Raw genomic sequence first — 23,677 nt, forward strand, 5'->3', positions numbered from 1 at the left:
GTCTTTGTATATGTTTTTTCTCTTTTTATCAGTAAAATTTTTTTCAGATATATTGCCACTGGAAATGAATAGGTCAAATGTCTACTAAATATTCTCTGGCAAAGGGAAGGTAGATTGCAATGATTTCCATGAACCAATCATGATTTATTTCCTAGGGTTTGGCCCATTACTGCTTGAAACCTGAATCAAAATAGGGTCCTGTTCAAAAAAGGGTAATGTGTTCTGGGTAGACATTCAAGTGTTGGCCTCAAGCGCTAAGAGGCAACACTTAATGACCTTTGCTGGGGGGGGAGGATAGAACCATCTGTGAATATATACTGTTTCATTTCTATATTCTCATATCTGAGAGTCACCAGCTTGAAGCAATGGTTCTCTTGTCTCCAACAGGTCTTCATTCATCTGTATGTTGATGAGTCCCACCCCATTTATCCAGCCAAACTTCCTGATTTCCAGATCCATAAATATCTAATTGTCTAATCCATAATTATATTTTCACTTGGATGTCTCATAATTATGAAGAATTCAACAGATCCATAGCTAACTTGTGACCTTGTATATCAGCGTTGAGGCCTCTCTCCTTGGCTTGCAGACTGCCACCTTCTTGCTGTGTCCTCCTATGGTGGACATCTGTATGCACACATCCTTGATGTCTCTCTGTGTGTCTGTATTTCTCTTGTAAGAACACCAGATTAGTATAGGACCTACACTAACAGCCTCATTTTAATGTAATCACCCCTTTGTAAGGCCCTATGTCCAAATGTAGTCAGATACTGAGGTAATGGGGGTTAAAGTTTCAACAGAGTTGAAGAGAACACAGTTTAGCCCATAACACCATCCAGCTTCTAGTTTCTTAATTTTGGCTATTATCATCTCTTGCCTAGATTACTGCAACAACCTCTTTTCTTTGTCAGTTCTTTTCCTTGTTCTCCAGGTAGAGTGTTCTTTATCATGACATCTCATGTTTATTTTTTTAAAATTTTTTAACGTTTATTTATTATTGAGAGACAGAGAGAGACAGAGCATGAGCAGGGGAGGGGCAGAGAGAGGAGGAGACACAGAATCCGAAACACGTTCCAGGCTCTGAGTTGTTAGCACAGAGACCGACGCTGGGCTCGAACCCACAAACGGTGAGATCATGACCTGAGTCGAAGTCGGATGCTTAACCAACTGAGCCACCCAGGCGCCCCTGACATCTCATGTTTAAATACCCTCAATATTTTGCTACTTTAACCTGGTGTACAAGGCCCTTTGTTATCTGTCTCTGGTCAACCTTACCATCTTTATTTCTGTACAATTTTTCCTCCACCACGTTCTTCATTAAATTTATTTTCTGGCTATATGGATCGTTCAGATTCTCAAAGTGACTTGCTCGACAGCCTCTGGGCCCTCAAATACTCACTTGGTAACTTATTTCCAGTGTGGAATAATTTGCTGTCTTTTACTTTCTCCATTATCTTGTGTCATCACAACTATGCAAACACCTTTAATCACTAATGGGCATTTAAGAAATCTCATGCATAGTACTAAGGAGGAAATACTAAGAGAGACTCTCAACATTAAAAAAAAAATTATTTGGGGCACCTGGGTGGCTCAGTCGGTAAGCATCTGATTTCAGCTCAGGTCATGATCTCACGGTCTGTGGGTTCAAGCCCCGCATCGGGCTCTGTGCTGACAGCTCAGAGCCTGGAGCCTGCTTCGGATTCTGTGTCTCCTTCTCTCTCTGCTCCTCCCCCACTCACACTCTGTCTCTCAAAAATAAATAAACATTAAAAAAAATTTTTTTAATCTTAAAAAAAATTATTTGTTTTTTCAATTTCAGTATAATTAACATAGAGTGGTATATTAGTTTCAGGTGTACAATATAGTGATTCAACAATTCTGTACATCATTCAGTGCTCAACACAATAAGTGTACTCTTAATCCCCTTCACCTATTTCATCCTTTCCCCCACCCACCACCCCTCTGGTAACCACTAGTTCACTTTCTATATTTAAGGGTCTGTTTTTTTGTTTGTCTCTTTTTTTGTTTGTTTGTTTTGTTTCTTAAATTACACATATGAGTGAAATCATGTGCTAATTGTATTTCTCTGACTTATTTCACTTAGTATTATATTCTCTAGATCCACCCATATGGCAAATGGCAATATTTTATTCTTTTTTATGGCTAATATTCTGTTGTATATAGGTACCTCATATTCTTTATCCATTCATCTATTGATGGAGTTGGGTTGCTTTCATATCTTGCTATTGTAAATATGCTGAAATAAATACAGGGGTGCATATGTCTTTTCATATTAGTGTTTTTATATTCTTTGGGTAAATACCCAGTAGTGGAAGTATTGACAAATATGTACTTAATGTACATAATGTATTTAATTTTTTGAGGAAGCTTCATACTGTTTTCCATAGTAGTCCCACCATTTTGCATTCCCACCAACAGTACATGAGGGTTCCTTTTTCTCCACATCCTTTGCTGTTTCTTATGTTTTTGTTTTTAGACCTTCTGACAGGTAAGAGGTGATATCTCATTGTGGTTTTCATTTGCATTCAGAGACTCCCAGAATTTAACATCTAGGTAATTAATACTAGTTCCTACAAATATAAATATCATATTACTAACATCCGATGGTATTTTCAGGGTCATATGCCAGCTAATGTGACAAAAGTAATTAATGTTTTGCCTTTAGAAATTAAAACACTAAGAGATCTATGGAAGTCAGTGGATCTCTTCCTTTCCCTTTAGAGATCTGCGTATAAATGTCAGTCATATCTTGAAAATATGATACTGCAATTTCTAGTGATCCAATTGTCATTATATCACCATTCTCTTAAGTTGATGTCATTAGGATCAGAGAGGAAGCATGATTTGTTAAAGCAACTCTTTTATCAGCCTTGTAAATAAGCACTGGAACTTTATAGTGACTGAGAATCTTTACCTGCTCTACTGCCTTCCATGGAGATACATTGGCCATAAAAGGAACGAAACCAGTAGTTGTTTGTTTGCCTGGTATAAATTATTACTCACTTTTGGGAGAAAGGAGATAGCTGTTTCTAAGGTTTCTGTGTGTACATTCAACCTAAAAGGCATCACATTTTCTTACTGATTTTTAAGGGCATGTGAAAAGAATGCACCCCACTCTTTTTTGATTTTTAATTATGCAGCAACATCTTATATAAGTCAAAGAATCACTTCACCTTCATCTAAATTACATGCTTTTTCAATTATTGTACTCAGAATGATCTTTATACAGTCTAAATTTATTGTACTCCTCTTAGAGATGGTGTATGTACTTCTAGGAATTTAAATGATGAAAATAATCCAAAAGAGGAAAAGATTTTATGCACAAATGGGTTCATTGAATCATTATTTCCAATTTGAATGATTGACAAATTAGAAAAACAAGAATATTTAATAGTAGGATAAAAATTTAATACTATTTAATAATGGGACAAGAATTACAATTCGATAAATAAAATGCAAAAATATTTATGAAGAAGTTGGTGTACAAAGGGAATAGTCTTTTTATCATGAAAAAAGCAGGAGGGCACCTGGATGGCTCAGTGAGTTAAGCATCTGACTCTTGATTTTGGTTTAGGTCATGATCTCAGGGTTCCTGAGATCAAGCCCCATGTCAGGCTCTGCACTGATGGTGTGGAGCGAGCTTGGGATTCTCTCTCTCCCTCTTTCTCTGCCCCTCCCCTACTCACTTTCTCTCTCAAAATAAACAAACAAAAGCAGGAAACAAACTTCCACTTACAATAGATTAGAGTAATTGTTAAAGCACACCCTGTATATACTGAGCAAAGGTGGGAGGAGTTAAAACTGAGTATCTCTAGACTATAGAATTATAAAGGATCATTATTTTTTGTGTTTTTCTCTATTTTCTAACTTCTGTATATTTGTTATATACTTTTTTTTTTTAATTTTAAGAGAGAGAGCGAGCATGAGTGGGGGAGGGGAGCAGAGGGATAGGGAGAGAATTCTAGGCAGGCTTCATGCTCAGCACAGAGCCCCACTTGTGGCTCAATCCCACAATGCTGGGATCATAACCTGAACTGGAATCAAAAGTTGGAGCCTCAACTGAGTAACGCAGGTGCCCCTGTTATGTACTATTTTTATAATCCATCAACATTTATTTTAAAAATTACATTTGAATAATAATAGCATGGAAAATTTTATATATTATTTTTGTAAGTAGAATGCAAAGCATTAATTGTATTATGATTTTAGTTATGTTTAACAGTGAAGGTAATTGAAGATAAGTATCAAAAGTAACTGCTTCCTTTTTTTCTATTTAAACAAGTTTTTTTTTAAGTGTTTAGTTAAATTCCAATTAGTTAATATACAGTGTAATAATAGTTTCAGGTGTACAATTTAGTTTCAGAAAAGTAGATTATGATTGTTTGATCTATATATTTTTTAGAATTGCCCATTTTTTCCATGATGCACATACTTTTTTATATATATGTTTAAAATCAGCAAAAAAATGTAAATAATTATTTAAAATATATTGGGACTATTTAAAATATATTGGGACTAATGAGTTTCAGATACAAATGGGTAGAAAGTGATCCTGAATATATATGGGGAAAAGAGAATCAAGAGATTTTATAAGTAACATCTATAAGCAATATTGGTTGTAAAGCATTTAATAGAGGTTGAATCTGAAAATTTCTTTATGTTATAGGGTGATATTTCAATGGGCATTGATCCTAGTCTTAGGATCTATTGTGAGTTTTTTTTTAATTTTTTTTAATGTTTATTTATTTCTGAGAGAGAGACAGTATGAGTGGGGGAGGGGCAGACGGAGAGGGAGACAGAATCTGAAGCAGGCTCCAGGCTCTGAGCTGTCAGCACAGAGCCAGGCGCGGGTCTTGAACCCACAGATGGTGAGATCATGACCTGAGCCAAAGTCGGATACTCAGCCGACTGAGCCACCCAGGCGCCCTGGTTTTGTTTTTTTTTAATTACTCTTTTTTTTTTTTTATTTTAAATTACCAGTGTGTTATGTGCACATGGGTAAAGTCTAGTAAGTACCAACAGATTCATCAAGAAAAGCACCAGCCGGTCTCTCACAGTCCCCAACCCCCTGCTCAGATACACTTTAACCATTTAAACCATTTTTGATTTTGGCTCTTCTATTAGTTAATGCTATAATTTTAAACAAATATTTAAACACTAATTGATTAGTCAACGTTAGATGTTATTTCTACTTCTCACTGTAAAATATGGCAGATTATCTCATTTATATAAATAATGTCCTCCTCACAATTCCCTCCTTCTTTTCGATTTTGAATAGTTATCTAATATAGAAAAGTTCTTCAATTATGCATGTGTATAACTTCTGATAATGCACTTTAATCTCTACTCCTGTGTCCTAGTCTTTAGATGGGGTCTCCTTATTCCTCGCTGTGCACTGGGAGGATATTAGACCTCTCTTCCTCTCCACACTTTTTCTGTCTTCCAACTTCTGTTAGCTCTATCTGCTAGATAGCATTTATGTTCCATTCTGAAACCATAATCAATTCTTTCAAACGTTAGCTCTATGTCTGTTCTAAAGATGATGAGTAAGATTACTTTTCCTTCCTCATGGCCCAGCTACCCACCTGTTACATTACTTGAATCAATCTAGCATCAAGGTCAAATGAGTAGTACTGTTACATTATGTTCCACTAACTGCTCAAAATCATGCCACATTTTGGTTTGCCTTATATATGTAACAAATAGCTTTCTTGTAGATTTTTTTTTCTGTTTTTCCTAATGTCTGTGTTCCTCCTTCTCCTTTTTACCTCCCTTTGGTAATATTGAAGAACCTTTTTTTTTTTTTTTGTAAGTCACAGTGCTGATCTCTTTTGACTTATTTTTTTATATTGATTGAAATCTATTCCATCTTCTGTGAGATTTTTTTACTGGTGGTTCAGTGTCTTACTCTTCCAATTAAAACCAATTGCCTTCTAGGCTTGCTACATCACTGTTATCTTAAGATTTTCTTTCACTGTGCTTCTGGTTTATTTCTGCTGTTATTGTTGTTATTGCTTTTATCTTTCTCTTTCTGGATTACCATTCTTGTTTTGATGAAGCTATCCTCAAGCAATTTCTTCTGAAAGGTGGATGTGATAAAAAAATAACTGAGTTTATGAGTATATGAAAATATATTTGTTTTACCCCACATTTGAAAATATATAATCTAGGTTCAATTTTTTTCTCCTTAAACTTTGAAGGCATTGCTCTAAATTTATTTTCTAGCATTTAATTAGGGCAATGACATATTGTCATTTATTTTTCATGAATTTTGTTTTCATTTTTGTCACTTTGAAAGCATATTTTAAGATACTCTATGCTGGGGGGTATAAAATGGCATGAAAGTATATTTAGATTTTTTTCTTTTATTATTATTTGGGCTGGGATTTTTGATGATTTCTTCTCATGTGAAAACACATCTTTTTTTGTTTTCACTTTCTAGAACTTTAGGCACTCAAATGTAGTTCCACCCCCTCCCCCACTCTTTTCATAGGTCTTTTGTTTTCTTACTGTCTCTTTGCTCTGGAAAAGTTTCTTGACTTTACCTAACAGTTTTCTTTTTGGTAAGCCTGATTAACATTTGTAGAAACTTTTTTGGTGCTTTGGTTATTACAACAGACTCTTGTTTTATAGGTGCTATGTTTCCAAAGGCATTATAGTATAAAGCTAAGAGTATAAGTTTTGGAGAGGGAGGGCCTAGGTACACATTTTGGATTGGCCACTTATTGTGTACATTAGAAATGTTTAATTATTTTAATTTAGGGTTTTACATCTAAGGGAAGGAAAAAATCTTCACTCTTTTATAAGAATATTAGGAGGATTAAATTGGATTAAGCATGTAAAGCTCTCAGAGCAGAACTTGGCATGTGGTAATCCTTAAATAAATACTAGCTTTTTGTATTCTTGAACATCATTGATGAAAATAATCTCAATTCCTATTTATTTTTCTCTGAAGTTAGTCTAAAAGTTTTTGTTGTTGTTGTCATTCTTTTATGTTGCTGCTGTTTTTCCACACATGTCTTTTTATTTCCAATTGTTATTCATATTTAATAGTACAGGTCATCTATATTTAAATTTACCTTAAAATTTTATAATTTAGTCTTTTATATTTAGCTCTTTAATACATATATAATTTTTTATGGTATCAGCAAGGATCTAATATTATTTTTCCCCATTTTGTCTCAGCCATATATATGTTTTTTTTTCACACAGGTTTCTCCTGAATAAAGAGACTTATTAGAAACTCTCTGTACATGGATAGGTCTTAAAAACTGATAGTCTGTATTCTAGGGTAAATGAGCAGAAAGCTCCCTCTTAGTTCAATAACTCATAAATGCCAGAATAGATAAGTGCCTACTTCAACAGCAATAATCTAGCTTCTGTAGCAATTATTCAAATTTTTAGAAAGAGATGCGCTCTCTCTCTCTCTCTCTCTCTCTCTATATATATATATATATGTATTATATATATATTTTTATTTTATTTTATTTCACTTTATTTTATTTTATTTTATTTTATTTTGGCCTTGTTATAAATGTTAAGCTGCTGGTGGCTCTGCCCTCTGTACCTTGACCAGGGAGTGGGCGTTTCTTTAGCCTTGCTATGGCAGTCTTTTACTTACCCTCTGTGTTTAGCATCCTTTTTCCACTATTCATGTCCTGCTGACTTCTAGCGCAAGAGCAGGTTCAGTTCTTTCATTGTGTTTTATTTCTTTATATATTTCTCAGCTACTTTCCACCTCAGGATTTATTATTATTATTATTATTATTATTATTATCATTATTATTATTTGAGAAAGAGAGAGTGCAAGTGGCATAAAGGGGCATAGGGAGAGAGATGCAGAGGGTGAGAGAGAAAATCTTAAGTGTGTAACACCCTCAGCACAGAGCCCGATGTGGAGCTCAGTCTCACCAACCATGAGATCATGACCTGAGCCGAAATCAAGAGTCAGAGGCTCAATTGACTGAGCCACCCAGGTTCCCCACCTTTCAAGATTTTTATGAAATATTTTGGCTACTGAACCCCTATTCCTTTTATAGACTTATGCCTTTTGTGTTTATTTTTTCAATTTAACAACACTATTGTCTTAGAACAAATGAGAGGCAAAACATAACTGCCTTGTCCTTTAACTTAAACAAGAATCTTCCACGTTTGTGTAATCCTTAGTTTATTCATTTTACTATTCATTATTCCTTCTCCAAACATCTTTTGAGCAGATACAAATGTGCTCATCATGTGGAGCAAGATGTTGGGGATAGAGAGAGCAATGAGATGTGACTCTCGTCTTCAAGATGCTCACATTCATTGTATGTGAATATTGAAACCAAATTCAAAGATGAGGGGCCTTCCTTTGGGAGGAATGGATATAAAAATAGAATGTGGAAGCATTGCAATATTCTTAAATTGAAAATAATGATCTAAGTGAAGTGAAAGCCTATAAGAGGCATACTGAATGGAGGCAGGAACTATGGAAGTTTTAAAAAGATTTGTAGTAAGAGCAGGATATATATGATTAAAAAGGTAGTTGAGTAAAGGCATAATTCATCAATTTAATTTGTTTTTGTTGGTTGGGGAAAGCATTAAAGCATTGGGTAAGGAGAGAAGCCATAGACTGTTTTGGCCACATTGGTGGTTGCATTGATAATAACATATATGGTAGTGTTGATAATAATAATGATAATGAATAATTATTAAGCACCTAGTATACACAGGATACTATTTCAAGATATGCTATAATAAATGTTGATATATTTTTTAACCTGAGAAGAAAGGTTTAAAAAAAAGCAATTTATCAGCCAAAGGACGATAGAGGAACTTCAGACAGCGCTCTCTTGTATGTTTTGTTTTTTACCTATTGTACAAAAACAAACAAAAAAAGATTTATAATTAGGCTATGCATAATATTATAGAAAATGCAAGAAGAAGAACAATCTCTTGCATACCTATCACTTCAGATTAAGAGAACCATTACTGGGGCGCCTGGGTGGCTCAGTCGGTTGAGCGTCTGGCTTCGGCTCAGGTCATGATCTCACGGTTCATGAGTTTGAACCCCGCGTTGGGCTCTGTGCTGACAGCTCGGAGCCTGGAGCCTGCTTCACATTCTGTGTCTCCCTCTCTCTCTGCTCCTCCCCTGCTTGTGCTCGGTCTCTGTCTCTCAAAATAAATAAATAAACATTTTTAAAAAATTAAAAAAAAAAAAAAGAACCATTACTGTCAGGGCTCCTTGGATGCTTGTACCATTGTCATCCTGTTTATGCTTCCTAAGAGGTAGCTTGGATTTTGTGATATAATTGTCTTGATTTTTCTTCCTAGTTTTTCTTCCTAGTTTTCTTCATATATGTTTCTATCCCTAAACCTATATTAGTTTTTCATGCATTTCAAGTTCTATAAATAAAATTATACATTCTTCTGTAGCTTGCTTTTTCACTCAACATTATTCTCTTAAAATTCATCTTTGTTGATGCATGCAGTTACGTAGTATTCCATTTTCATTGTTACATGGTATTCCACAGAATGAGTATTCCAGAATTTATTTATCCATTTTACTCCTGAATTATTTTTTTACCAATACAGGGAATGCTAAATGAATATTCTGTGAAACATTCTTTAACATATCTATCTTAAATTATATGCACATACTTATATCCTACTACCTAATGCCAATTTGTTTTCTAGATTACATTTTTCAAATATTTAGCCATTTTTATTGCCTCTTTTGTTAAGTGCTGCCATTTTCTCATTAGCTTGTTTGTTACTTCTCATTAACTTCCAGATGTGCTTTCTATATTTTTATGATAATATTTTAAAAAATTACAAATATCTCCCAGTTTGTGGCTTGAATTTTCAATTTCTTTTTATGACATTTTTTGGTGGGCAGAAGTTCTTACTTTTAACACAATTTAGGCATATAAATATTTTCCTTTATGATTTGGGCTTTTTATGTTAAACTTAAGAAATTATTCCTGTCCCAGATATTCAATCTTATCTTCTTAATATTTTATGTTTTATCTTTTATATTTAATATACATAGAATTATTTTTGTGTATTTTATCAGTACAGATATACTGTTATACTATTTTTTCCCAGTTTTTCTCAACTCATTTTATGGAAAAATTGCTCCTTTTTCTATTAACTTTCAGTTCAGTTCTGTAATAAATCACACTTCCATATATCTTCAATTTTGGATCCTTTGTAGAGCTCCTGTCATGTTTGTCTATCCCTAATCCATACCATCTTAAACTTTATTTTGATATGCTTAATACTTTATTTATAGCTTAAACCTAATAAGTCTTGATATCTGGTAAGACATGTCCACCTATCTTGATTTGATATTCCTTTAGGAATGTCTTGACTATTCTTGGTCTTTTGCTTTTCCATAGACACATTCTAGAATAAGCTTGTAATAGGGAGGTAGGTGAATGGATGGATAGATAGAATCAACACCACCACCACCAACCCATTGAGTCTTTACCTGTAATTGCATTGTTTCTATAGATCAATTAGGGTAGAATTGACATCTATATGACATACAACCTCTCAATCCATGAACATGGTATCTGTTCATTTAGTTTTATTTTTCATTTTTTCTATTCATCCCCTCATCCCAGCCCTTCTTACCACCTTGAATTGAATACCTGCTTTTATTTTGTTCTAATTAATAAGTATGAACATATCTTCATATATTTGTTAGCCGTTCAAGTTTCCCTTTCTGTGAAGTTCTTGTCTACATCTTCATGTGCTTTCTGGTTGGTTGTCTATATTTGCAGAAATGCTTTTTATCCTATATTCTTTACATATCACATGTTGATTACTTCTCTCTATTTGGTATTAGTCTATTAATTTTCTCAGTTATCCATCACTTTTGCCTAATAGTTTGAGTTTTGTGTCTTAGTTTTGTTTCCTCATCTACTTAAATTCACAAAATTTTTTCTTATATGTATTAGCTTCATGTTTTCTATCTCATATTTAGGTTTCAAACCTTTGTGCATAATATTGGATTGATACATAGTATTGATTTTCATCATATAATGAGCTAGATTTCCTAACGTCAACCATAATACAATGTCTTTTCCTCACTGATGAGCACTATTTTCAGCTCTATCAGGAGGAAATTTATTCCATTGTTTAATTTTTTTCTTCATAGTTGCATATAGTTGTTATTGCTATGGTCTTTTGTTATGTGCTAAAATGTTATAGGAAGACATTTCTTCTTTTTCTTTTTTTTTGGGGGGGGGGGCTGGGGAGAGAGAGGGAGAGGAAGGGGCAGAGAGAGAGAGGGAGAGAGAATCTCAAATAGGTTCCATACTCATCACAGAGCCCTATGTGGGACTCACTACAGGGCTCAATCTCACAATCCTGAGATCATGACCTGAGTTGAAATGAAGAGTTGGACGCTTAAATGACTGAGCCACTAGGTGCCCCTCCTTTTATTTTCTAACTTGATGTATCTGTTCAGGGATACACACACACACACACACACACACACACACACACACATACACACACATCATGAAAAAAATATATTAAGCTCTTAAAAAAGTACAGCTGGAATTTTGGTTAGTCTTAACATTGAATTTATAAATCAATTTAATTTGGGGAATATTGATTTCGGCAATTTTCTCCATTCATAAATACATTATGCATTTAATCAATTCTTTATGAATGTCTTTTAGGGGAGTTTACAAATTTGCTCTCTGTAGGCTTTTTGTAATTTTCACTACCTTAATTTCTTGATAGTGTTAATTTTTTCAATATAATGAGTAGTATCTTATTTTTTAATGAAAATTTCTAGCTTGTTATAGTGATTTAGGAATGTTTCTGAATTTTGCATTAACCTGTATTTGGACCTCTTTGCTAATTCAGTTTTTCTGTTGATCCTAATGGTTTCCCATGTAGAAGATCATAACGACATATTGACAGTTTTACTTCTTTCTTTCCAGTTCTTATATCCAATTTTTAAATATTAAATAACAATGGTAACAATTATATATGTCTTGTTTCTGCATTCAAAGACTACATCAAAAAATTCTTTAAGTATGGCATTTGCTTTAGTGTTTAGCCATTAAGCATGTTATCAAGTTTAAGAAATGCTTAATTACGTCTGTTTTCTTTGGTTTTATCATGTGTAGGTTGTTGAGTTTAAGACGATTTTTTTTGTACCTGTTGAGATAGTCACGTGAATTTTGCAGAGTAGTCTTGTTTAATTTCTTCTTTTCCATTTAGTTTTCTTTAACATTTTGAATGATACTTTAATTTTTTTCATAAGGGTATTGCATATATTTCATTATATTTATTCCTAACTACTTTGTGTTTTTTATGCTACTTGAATGTAGTATCTTTAATGCATTTCATAACTCCTGTTGCTAGTGCTTAGAAGTGCAATTGATTTTTGTATATTGATTTTGTTTTCAGCCACCTTGCTAAAATGTTTTATTAATCCTAGTAACAAATACATTGTGCTTAGCCCTGCACATTATTTATTTAATTTGTTTTTTTCTGTTTGACTTTTTGAATCACAGTTTTCTATGCACAGTTGATTAGAGTGCTTGGTATTACTGTCATTCTAGAGCTCTAAGACCTCTGAGGAAATCCTTACAAATACATTTTTTAACTTTCAGGGCCTGAACCCCAACTGCTACAACAGACACATTGTTTGATTTGTTTTTCCCTTAATTGTTTTTGTTCTATTAGTAGTTGCATTGAAACATGTACAGCTTACAGTTCTGCTTCTTTGTTCAGTTGAACATTAACTGAGATTCTACTGTGGGTTAGTGCTGGTGCAGACAAGGAGCTAGGTGTTAGGAATACAAGAATGGGATAAGTCATCCCAGCCTTTCAGTAACTTACAGTCTCGTAGATTTTTGGCAGATTTGTTCCTAATTAATTCAGCTGTGTTGTAAAGGGTAACTTATTTTCTTCAGGGAGCTACATTTCTGATGGGCTGTTACTAGAAGCAAAACACTCCATATGGGTGTCTCATGTTTTTTAATCTTTGGGTTTAAACAAAACAGACATGTGTTATTGGCCTTATTCCTGGTTCTATAGCACTTTTGCCATTCATTCTTTATTTCATGTGGCATCTTGGGATAGTCAAAAAGTTAGAAGATCAGTATTTTGCCAGAAAAGAAGTTAGACCTTCCAACTTCTTGGTTTGGTCTCATATATCTGTCTGGTCATGGGGTTAAAATTAGGGTATAGAGGTGTAAGGTAAAGAGAAAACTTGCATGACCCAATCCATTTTGAGATTAACTTTGGTGAGTTTTTACCTTGTGTTTCTAAGAATATCTTGGATACTTCCTTTTGAGTTTTGAAAGTCATAGTAACGTTTGAATTAAGTTGGTATTGTTGTCACATCAACTCTTTACCGATGATGTGAAGAGCATCCTTCTGCTTATGTTGTGTGCCTTGGAAAGGCTGCTGTGCTTAGATGTGGAGTGATTTTTCCATTTAGGATGTCTCTCATGACATTTGCCATTCTAGTCACAATGAGAATGTGGCCAAAGAGTCTGTTACTTTTTCCGACCCCATAGGAATGCTTTTGATTTCTTGAGCAGTGTCCCTATTTGACCTCACCTTAAAGCAGTATCATAAGGTAAAAGAAAAAGACCTTGGGGAAATGATTAAATAAGTGATCATACTTTCACATGATATAAAATCATGTAGCACCTGAAAAACTTTTCAAGGAATTTTTAATGTCAGGGAAAATGTTCATAATAAAATACTAAGTGAAATTATCAAGATGAACTATTGCAACGTAATCCATATTGTTAATATTCATTTAGAAATGAATTGAGAAATGAGAGTCTTGGTATTTTTCTGTCTCCCACCCCAACCCAAGTTCTCTAACTTGCATCTATTGTTTTGACAATTGGAGAGCAATTTTCTAAAAGAATAATAAAATGTATTAAAAGAAATTACATATACACCAACACCCAGTGAGATTAAATATGAGACATTATAGCGATATTTGTTTCAGAAATTAAAAAAAAAAAACCTTGAAATCAAATTTTAAATAATTATCTCTTGGTTCCTGACATTTGAAGTTTATTTTGGAGTTTACTGTTAACCACACTAGAATTCTAGAGTTGTTGGAAGTGGGCTGATGAGCAGTAAGAAGGCAGTGTGAGGCAATGTGATATCATCTGGATGGAAAATGAGTGTTTTGCAAGATCACATCGATGGTGGCTTGTTAAGTAGGTGGGTAAGTGAAAGAGTCTGAATCTAAGGGCCCAAACTTTACTTGGGTGTTGTGGCTTTGGAAATAAGTATAGCTGAGAGAGAAGGCAAAAAGAAGGCAATTCTTGATCCTTTGGGGGTATATACAGAGAGCCAAGGTACTAGGGAGTTCTTTTGTAAGAAGACATGGGCAAGATATCAAACTAGTAACTGGATTAGAACTCAATTATGAAGAAGTTAAGAGCTATACTGCTGGTAGAACATGGTATAGGCTGACGGAGGCCTGATCCTGAGCTTCTATATCACTCCTCTCCAACCTGTCTGCCCCTTGCCAGCTGCCTTCTACACACCTGTGGTGAAATTCATCCTGTAATCTGGGTGGTCAGTGTGATAATACCATAGACAGAATCCCATTTTAATTGTTTAATTGTTTCTGTTATAATCTCTTTCTAGTATGAAGCCATTTTATTCTCCTGGAAAATTGGCCATAGATAATTATTCTTTAATGTAGACCATACTGAAATGTTGGTAGGTTTCTAAAAGTTTGCAATGGTGTTAGTTTTGGGTGTTGGAGATGGGACTGGGATGACGCATGGTGCTCATCAACTAGTATGCCTACTCCAATGTTGTACTTTTCCCTTTCAAGCTTTATTTTTATTTTTTATTTTTTTAAATGTTTTATTTATTTTTGAGAGAGGGAGAGACAGAGCATGAACAGGGGAGGGTCAGAGAGAGGGAGACACAAAATCTGAAACAGGCTCCAAGCTCTGAGCTGTCAGCACAGAGCCTGACACGGGGCTTGAACTCACGGAGTGCGAGATCATGACCTGAGCCAAAGTCGGCCGCTTAACTGACTGAGCCACCCAGGCATCACCCCTTTCAAGCTTTTAAAAGAGAAGTAAAACTATCCAATGATTCAGCAATTGTACTACTAGGTATTTACCCAAACAATACAAAACTACAATTCAAGGGGATACATGCACATACACCCCAATGTTTATAGCAGTGTTATCTATAATAGTTAAACTATGGAAACAGCCCAAATGTCCACTGACTGATGAATGGATGAAAAAGATGTGTGTGTGTGTGTGTGTGTGTGTGTGTGTGTGTGTGTATAATGGAATATTACTCAGTCATAAAAAGAATGAAATCTTGCCATTTGCAATGATGATGTTGATGAGCCAGAGAGTATTATGCTAAGTGAAATAAGGCAGTTAGAGAAAGACAAATGCCATATGATTTCACTTATATGTGGGATTTAAGAAACAAAACAAACAAGCAAAGGGGAAAAAAGGGAGAAGTAAACCAAGAAACAGACTCTTAACTATAGGGAACAAATTGATGGTTACCAGAGGGCAGGCGGGTAGAGGGATGGGTTAAATAGTTGGTGAGGATTAAGGAATGTACTTGTTGTGATGAGTACCAGGTGTTGTATGGATGTGTTGAGTCACTATATGGCACACATGAAAGTAATATTGCATTGTATGTATGTTAACTAACAGGAATTTAAATAAAAACTTAGAGAGAGAGAAAGGAAAATAGGGCAGCCCCCGAACCAGGTTTATTTGTAATATGAGGGGGAAAAAAGGATCTCAGTCTAAAATATTATTCCATTCTGTACTATATAGAAATAGATTTTATATAAATAAAATATTCAAATAATATGGCAGTTTAATATTCAGTCAAATTAGTTACATCAGTTTTCTGCCCCAGTTTGTGTTCCTTTTCCCTTCAGGCCCACAAGTTTTGAAAATATATCTATTAGGACTTTTGCAATTCCTTCAGCATTTTAAAGAACATTCAAGGGTTACCTAACAGAAAATGCGGCAAGAGAAAATCTCTCTTGTACAACACTCTGGAAACTCAAACTTTAGTCTCAGATCTATTTTAGAAACTCTATTTTCTATTCTCTTATTCTCATTTTTAGCTCATTTGTTTACTACTTTTAAGGATTGTAAAAATGTAAGTGAAATTGTATTTCAGAAATATATTGAGCTTCATGGGATGAAGATACACTATTAAAGTTATTAATTGGGGCTTTACATTTACCAAGCATTTACTGGCTACCATGTCATAATGAATGTGCTTTCTGCCCCATGGGTCAGCATTTTGGGGGACACCACAAGTGGGGATAACATCCATATTTCTTAAGCTGGCTTTAAGACTCTCCACAGTCAGAAGTGGTCCAGTTGCTTCCATCTAATTCCTAGGGTCTTCCTCCATCCTGTCTGAATGGCTTTATTCTCTGTGTTCATCACATCTCTGCCTTTTCTCCTGTCCTCCTTTCTGAATCTTGTACTTGTTTGTCCATGACACATTTTCTGATTGCTCAAGTCTAATCAATCTTTCTGAACTTACACAGCATGTATACTGACTTTGTTTTCACCATGCTTTCTCTTATATTACTATTTATCTTCTTATGTGTATGTCTTTTCTCCCCCTCATCTTGACAGTAGATCTTTTTTCCTCTGGAGAGGAGTCATTATCTCTTATAGGATATTTTATCTTTTAAGCACAGCATAGTGGTTTGTTTCTTTTTGTTTTTTTGTTTTTTGTTTTTTGTTTTTACCCAAATCAGTGTTTGGGTACATATTTGTCAATGACTATTGTAATTCCCACCTAGTTTTGTATAAACAGCTGATTGTTTTAAGTCATAAAATGAATTGGTAACATGGATAGGAATGAAACCCAGAATATGGGATTTCTAGTCATCCTTACCCTGGCATTTATTTTAATAGATTTTAGGATTACATCAAAATGTAGAAGATAGTACAGAAAGTTCCTATATACTCCTACATACAGTTTCCCCTGTAATTAATGTTTTATATTAGTGTAGCACTTTCATATAATTAATGAAGCAATATTGATATATTTCTATTAGCTGAAGCTCATATTTTGCTCATATTTTCTTAGTTGGTATCCAATGTCTTTTTCCTTTTTTAAAATCCCATCCAGGATACCACATTACATTTCATTGTCAAATATCCTTAGAGTCCTCTTGACTGTGACAGTTTCTCTCTTTTCTTGTCTTTGATGAACCTCAACAGTTTTGAGGAGTCTGGTTAGGTATTTTGTCTCTCAATTTGGATTTGTCTAATGTTTTCATGATTAGATAGGAATTATGCTTTTTGGATGGAGGAAGATAACAGGTAAAGTACCATTTTTAAAATATCATATTGAAGTTACATACTATGGACATTATTTTATCACCTAACCTTGATCACCTGGATAAAGTAGGTTTCTTCGCTGTGAAGTTTCTTTTCCCACTCCGCCCTTTTTTTCTACAAATAGGTGAATGTACTCAGTCTACACTTGAGTGAAGAGTTACATTTGACCTTCTTTAGGGCAGAGTATTTAAATAAATTATTTGGGCTATGTTTCTTATCCTCCATTTATTTTTTTCAATTATTTATTTATATCTCTATGAACTCATTGATATTATTTATACTTTGGGTTATAACCCAATACATCGTTATTTATTGCTTAAATTGTTCTAGCTTTGGTCAAGAGGAACTCTGACACTTGGTTACTAATGCCCTTTTGGTATATGCCCATAAATTTGGGGTTTCTTAGGGTTTTTTTTTTCATTCTTTTTGGCACTATGTGATGATCCAGGTTGATCTTGTATACTTATCGTCTCAGTCCTAGAATCAGCCACTTCTCCAGGGATTCCAGGTTCTTTTTATTGGACAATGGCATTAGACACCATGATACGAGTACTGGGAAGGTTTGTTTCATTTACACTCTCTCTGTTGGCATAGTAAAGAAATATGTAATTGTACTAACCTGTGCACACACACAAATCTCTGTATAAGCATCTTTATATTAAGCTCAACATTACTTCTTACTGATGACTCCAACTCTAACCATTACCATATGAATCATTCTAACCTTCTCCTCTTGCTTATCTGTACACATCCACTCCAACAGTGAGAAACCCAGCTCCTATGATCTACCATTCATTTGTCTAGTTGTTCAGTTCCAGTATACATTTATATTATTTCATAATTGTTAACTTATATCCCTATGAGAAATAACTTTATGAACTATAATACAGTGTTTACTGGACTTCCTTTTGTCTTTAATCTTACAGCCTCCACTTGTTTCCAAAGTTACTTAGGTCAGCATCATTTTCCCCAACCACATTCAGTGAATTTGTTTCAATACATTTGTAATACATTGAGATTCTTTTGTCACAGGCTATGTTACTTCTTTGGATCTCCTGATCTCCAAAATGATTTATTTTAAAAACTTGCATACATTAAGTTTTACTCTTTGTGTTTTATGTTATATGGTTTGAAAAATGTATAATGTTATAAATCAACCATTATAGTATCATGCAGAATAATTTAATCACCCTAAGAATTCTAAGTGCTTCACTTATGCATCCCTTCCTACCCCTTCTCAATCCCTGGCAACCACTGATTTTTTTTTAACATCCCTGTAGTTTTGCCATTCCCAGAATATCATGTAATTGGAATCATACAGTTTGTAGCACCTTCAGGCTGGCATCTTTCATTTAGTGATATGCACTTAAGGTATTTCTAGCATTTATTGCTCCAGCAATTTTGCTTTAGGTAAACATTTATTGTCTATGATTCTCTGTACTTTGCCTACCTTTAAAGGGGTGGTGGTTTGTCCTGTGATCTCAATTCTCTGTTGGTCTGAGAATAATTGCTGATTTTCAATTTGATCAGGTTTTGTCTTGCTGTAAACATGGGAATGATGACTTGTAAGCTCCTTACCTACAGGACCTGAAAGCAAAAGTCTCTGAAATTTTTCTTAGCCTTAAAAGTCTTCAAATCTCTTCTTACAAAGCAAGCCCAGTAAGACATCTTTGCCTGCTCTCAGCCATTCTGTCATTTCTCTCACCCTGCTCTGTCTTGACTATTTCCCACCCAGATTCTCACCCTTTTGGTACTGAGCCTACCTCAGTAAGTGGTCAGAAAGAGGCGGGGAGGATTAGGAAGAAAGTGGGTAGTATGCTACATGAAGTGCTATTACACTCTCCATTCTTTCTAATGCATATTTTCTATCATTTTAATGTTTTGCAGAGTACACAGAGGATCTAAATTTCTGTTTATCATAATACCAATGTAGCAAAATGTGGTGTTTAAAAAAATTAATCATCCATAAGGGATGCATAAAAATGAAACTGGGAAAACTAAACGCTGAGAAGAGGGGAAAGAAAGCCAGGTCAATAAAAATTGTCTATGCATGGTGCTTCAGTCCTCCCTCTGACATAAATATTCCTAACAGGGACTGTATCCACCTTGTTTTAAGAAATAAGGGTTCTTTTGAAGAGGTTAGCAAGACAGAAAGAAGGTGTAAGTCATTCCAGTTGAACCGCTGACTAACAAGTAAAGCAGTAGCCTCTCTGCAGTAATTTTTTCAAGGGAAGTTTTATTTTACTGTTATATTCAATATGTTTAAAATGTTTAATGTCAATGTTATACCCCTTAAATGAAGACTTACATCCTAATTTATAAAGATCCATTCTTACTGAATCTATAGATTCTTTTGTCCCTCACAAGATCTTGCCTTCAATCTGATTTTTCATTTGTGATTTTTTTTTTCAAATTTCATTAAATAATCGATAGGAAATGTTCATCTCATCCAGTTACAACAATTCACTTTATACTTGCATCTTATCTGTGCCAATGAATGGCCTGGGTCTTTCTGTGGCAGGAAGCTCACCTTACAAGATGACCTGTTCCATATTGAACAAAACTGGCTGTCATGAGGCTTCTTCATATGATGACCAAAAGCTGTTCCCCCCGTTCCTATCCACACAGAGTGAGAACCTCTTCACAGCCAGATAGTCAGAGGCGGGGAGGAGTCCATGGGAGTAGGACCAGTAGCAAGAAATGACTCATCAGCAGAGGCAAACTGGTGAGGGACAGGCAGAATGCAAGATTCTTTGTGATTTGGAGAAAGAAGTGCTTACCTAGTCATCCCTATAGGATAAACCTCTATATGAACCACCTCACCTCCACTCCTGTTTTCTGAACAACCACTCTTAGGCCAACACCCACCCCCTCCACTGTCCTGTTGCAAATCTGCCATACTGAGATTATTTCACAGTAATAATGTGGTATGTAAAGAACCACAGCAATGATATGGTGCATTGTTACAGCACTTTTTAGTTCACAGATTTAGCGAGTATTATGAGATTGATTTCTCTAAAGCCTCTGAAGTCTTGAGATAAATGAGCTCACAGGCACTCTGTATTTCACTAATTTTATATTCACAATCAAAAAAGAAACAATCATGTAGCTTCTGACACCTTTATGAGGAGTACATTAAGATCAGATTCAGTCTAGACAGATCGAATTTTTGGTTAAATTGAAAGTTGTTTTGCTGGAATTTATTAATACCTAAATTCCTTAGTGCTAGTGTGTGTGTCCTCTGCATGTATCAAGTCAAACAGAACTTTGCTTTCCTGTCCTACTTCCCTCAGATTTTGTATTTTGAGTATGTATTTATTTATTGTATCCCTGAACATGTCTTCCAATCTATCCCCTTCTCTCAATCTCCTCTAATTTTCAACCTTCATTGGAACCCTCAGTACTGCTCTTCTGGAGTTTTGTTGAAGGTCAGAGACAAGAAAATCTACTTGATTTTATCATATGCTAAAAGTCAGATACTGGCTTTATGGAAATGGCATTAATAAACTGTGAAAATAATGTTCACTTTAAAGAAAAGATGTAATTCTCTCTAAATTGAACCTGAACTTGTTTAGGCTGTCATTGAGGTGACAGAAATTACCCCATTCTTTCTTTCTTTGCTGTGAATATAAAAGTAATGATATTTGTTTCATAAATGTGAGCTCATTTCTCTAAAGAACACTGCGGGTTGTAGGCATCTCTTCTCAGACCTGCTGCCGCCTTAGTTTCTGGCTCAACTCCCCTGGTCTCCTGTCTTCTCTGTTACTCCCTTTTGTGCTCTCTGCCACTGTGATCCTACATCACCATGCAGTTTTAATGACCTTCTAGCTTTCTTTTCAACCTTTCTGCTATCCTTCTTTCATTCTTTTTCTCCCTTTGTTTATTTTTATCTCCTCTTAGTCAAACTCTACTCTGTTCTTTAAAAGACAAATACAGCCTTCTGATCTCTTAGATGGAAAATGGACCAACCTCTCATGGTTTCAGCCACTACTTTTTTTTCTGTAAACATGGAATATATGAAAAAGAGGGGAGGGATGCCACACTAGTTTTGACCATATTGGTATTAAATAATAATTAATAATAATAATAAAAGCTGGAAGTTATAGATTTGTATAAAGAATAGAAAGGAAATATCTGGTAGGATAGTAAGCATGTATTACTAATGTGTCATTTTCTTTTTTTGTAACCTTTTTTGGTCTATACTATTGCAGCTCCCAAATTATGTGGTGTTTATATTTCAAAAGTTTGTTTATAAATGACTTACTTGAGACCTTATATAATTAAAACATTGTTACAGATACTTAGATTAGCCCACAAAACGCCATTCAACTCATTATAATGAATCTAAGCTACCATTTGAATAATTTCATTGCTTATAAATAGTATTTATAAAATTATCTCAGAAAAAAAATTCTGAATTTCATCTTAGGATGTCAGGGACATTTGCCTGCTGACTGAGTTAGAATGGGCTCTAAAATGGGCTCTAAAAATCAGGGTCATATTAACTCTACTTATGCACAAGGAAAGTTACCTTTCATGTTTGCATAAAATGAAATAAGTTGATAATTCCGTTTATTCTCCAGAAGCTACACTGGATCTTACACTTATGAGTGTGGGCAAGTATAAATGCTCTGAATTTAGATCCCTAGCCCCCAGCCATCTTTTTCAATATGAATTGATCTCTCACCCAGTATTAAAAGCCATATGTTGCCTGCACAAAAATTTACATGATGGAGAGGTTAGGGAGTAGCAATTTGTAAAAAGCTATGGACTCAGAAAAAAATTATATAGGAAATAAATATAACCCTTTTTATCCCTAGAAGGGATATGGAAATCTTCCTAAAATAATTATTCCCAACAAAGTAGTGGTGGTGAGTTTTATGCTTACCTTGTCAGAATCACAAGAGAATCTGTTTCAATCTATTCACCTGCCTTAGCTCTTATAGCTCCTCCTTCCAACTCCCAACACTTACCCAGCTGAGGTTCTCTGTTGTGGTGTCACTGATACTGATGAGAATGTGCCACATTGCCCAGGAGTACTGGATAGATAGATGACAGAGATCTATTGGAAAACCTTGGGCTGTTTCTGAATCTGCTGTAAGTCTGTATGTAACTTGCCAATTTTTTAAGATCTGAAGAAAGATTTGAAAACAAGGAACAAGTATCAAAATAAAAATCATCATCTCTTAGTTTTACCTGTTACCAGTTGTCTTTGAATGACTAAAGTTACTATATTATCTATGTTAGGAGAAAAGAAGAATAAGAAAGGATGTATGTGCTTGAGGCTGATGGTTCAGTAGTAAGCAGACAGAAATGAAGATAAAAAAGCCAACATTTGTTGCGTACCTATACTTCCAAACACACATTTCACAGTATTACGTGTTGCCAGTTACTGCATGCCATTTTCTACAGAGGAGTATACTGAGGATCAGTTTTAAATCAGCAGATTTAAATAATCTGCTCAGGGCATATCTAATAGGGCGTAAGATCCAACTTCATGAGTAATTGTTCAGGTCCTATTCTTAGATGGGCCCATGCTTTGTTTAATGCTCTGCTGTCGCCATCCTGAGGTTCTTACATACTTTTGAACAAAAGACTCCACATTTTCATTTCCCTCTGGGCCTTATAAATTGCATAGCTAGTCCTTCTGGTAAGCTATGCCAGGGTCTTCCATGGAGATCCCTAAATTTTTACACAGAAAATTCCTAAGCCTTGAAAGGCAGACTAAGAGAAGAAGAGGTAGCTTCAAGGCTTGCATAAGAACTTTGTGTTCTGGAATCAGGATATTAGGCTTGGGGGATATGCCTCCCTCAGAAGAGGAATCACTGCCTCATATAGTAGTCTAAGTGGTTTCTGGGTGCCAATGTGGTTTGATTCTTTAATTTTTCAATTTTTCTATTGCTGTGTAACAAATTACTACAAACAGTGGCTTAAATCAACACATATTTATTATGGCACAGTTTCTTTGGGTCAGGAGTCTGGGCATGGCTTAGCTTAGTGCTCTGCTTAGATTGCTACCAGCATGCAATGAAGGTGTTGGCCAGGCTGCATTTTTTTCTGGGGTTCATGTGGTTGTTGGCAGAATTTAGTCCTTGGAATTGCAGAGTTGAGATCTAGAGTCTTGACTAGACTAGGCTTTCTACAGGCCACCCACAGTTCCCTGACATGTGGCTCTTTCTATAGGAAGTTCATACCTCTTCACATATGACTACTTCTTCAAGGCTAGCAGGAGAGTCTTTCTTTCTGGTGTGCTATAATGTAATTGCAAGAGTGACATTCTGTTGCCTTTGCCATATTCTGTTGATTAGAAGCAA

At 34.9% G+C, this 23,677-nt stretch overlaps 1 protein-coding gene across 1 annotated transcript in view; it reads left to right on the forward strand.

The window, feature by feature from the left end:
* INPP4B (inositol polyphosphate-4-phosphatase type II B) overlaps positions 1-23,677 on the forward strand; it is a 797,369-nt gene that overhangs the window by 47,303 nt on the left and 726,389 nt on the right.

The sequence above is a fragment of the Lynx canadensis genome, chromosome B1 (genome assembly GCF_007474595.2).
Source record: "Lynx canadensis isolate LIC74 chromosome B1, mLynCan4.pri.v2, whole genome shotgun sequence".
NCBI classification, from domain to species: domain Eukaryota; kingdom Metazoa; phylum Chordata; class Mammalia; order Carnivora; family Felidae; genus Lynx; species Lynx canadensis.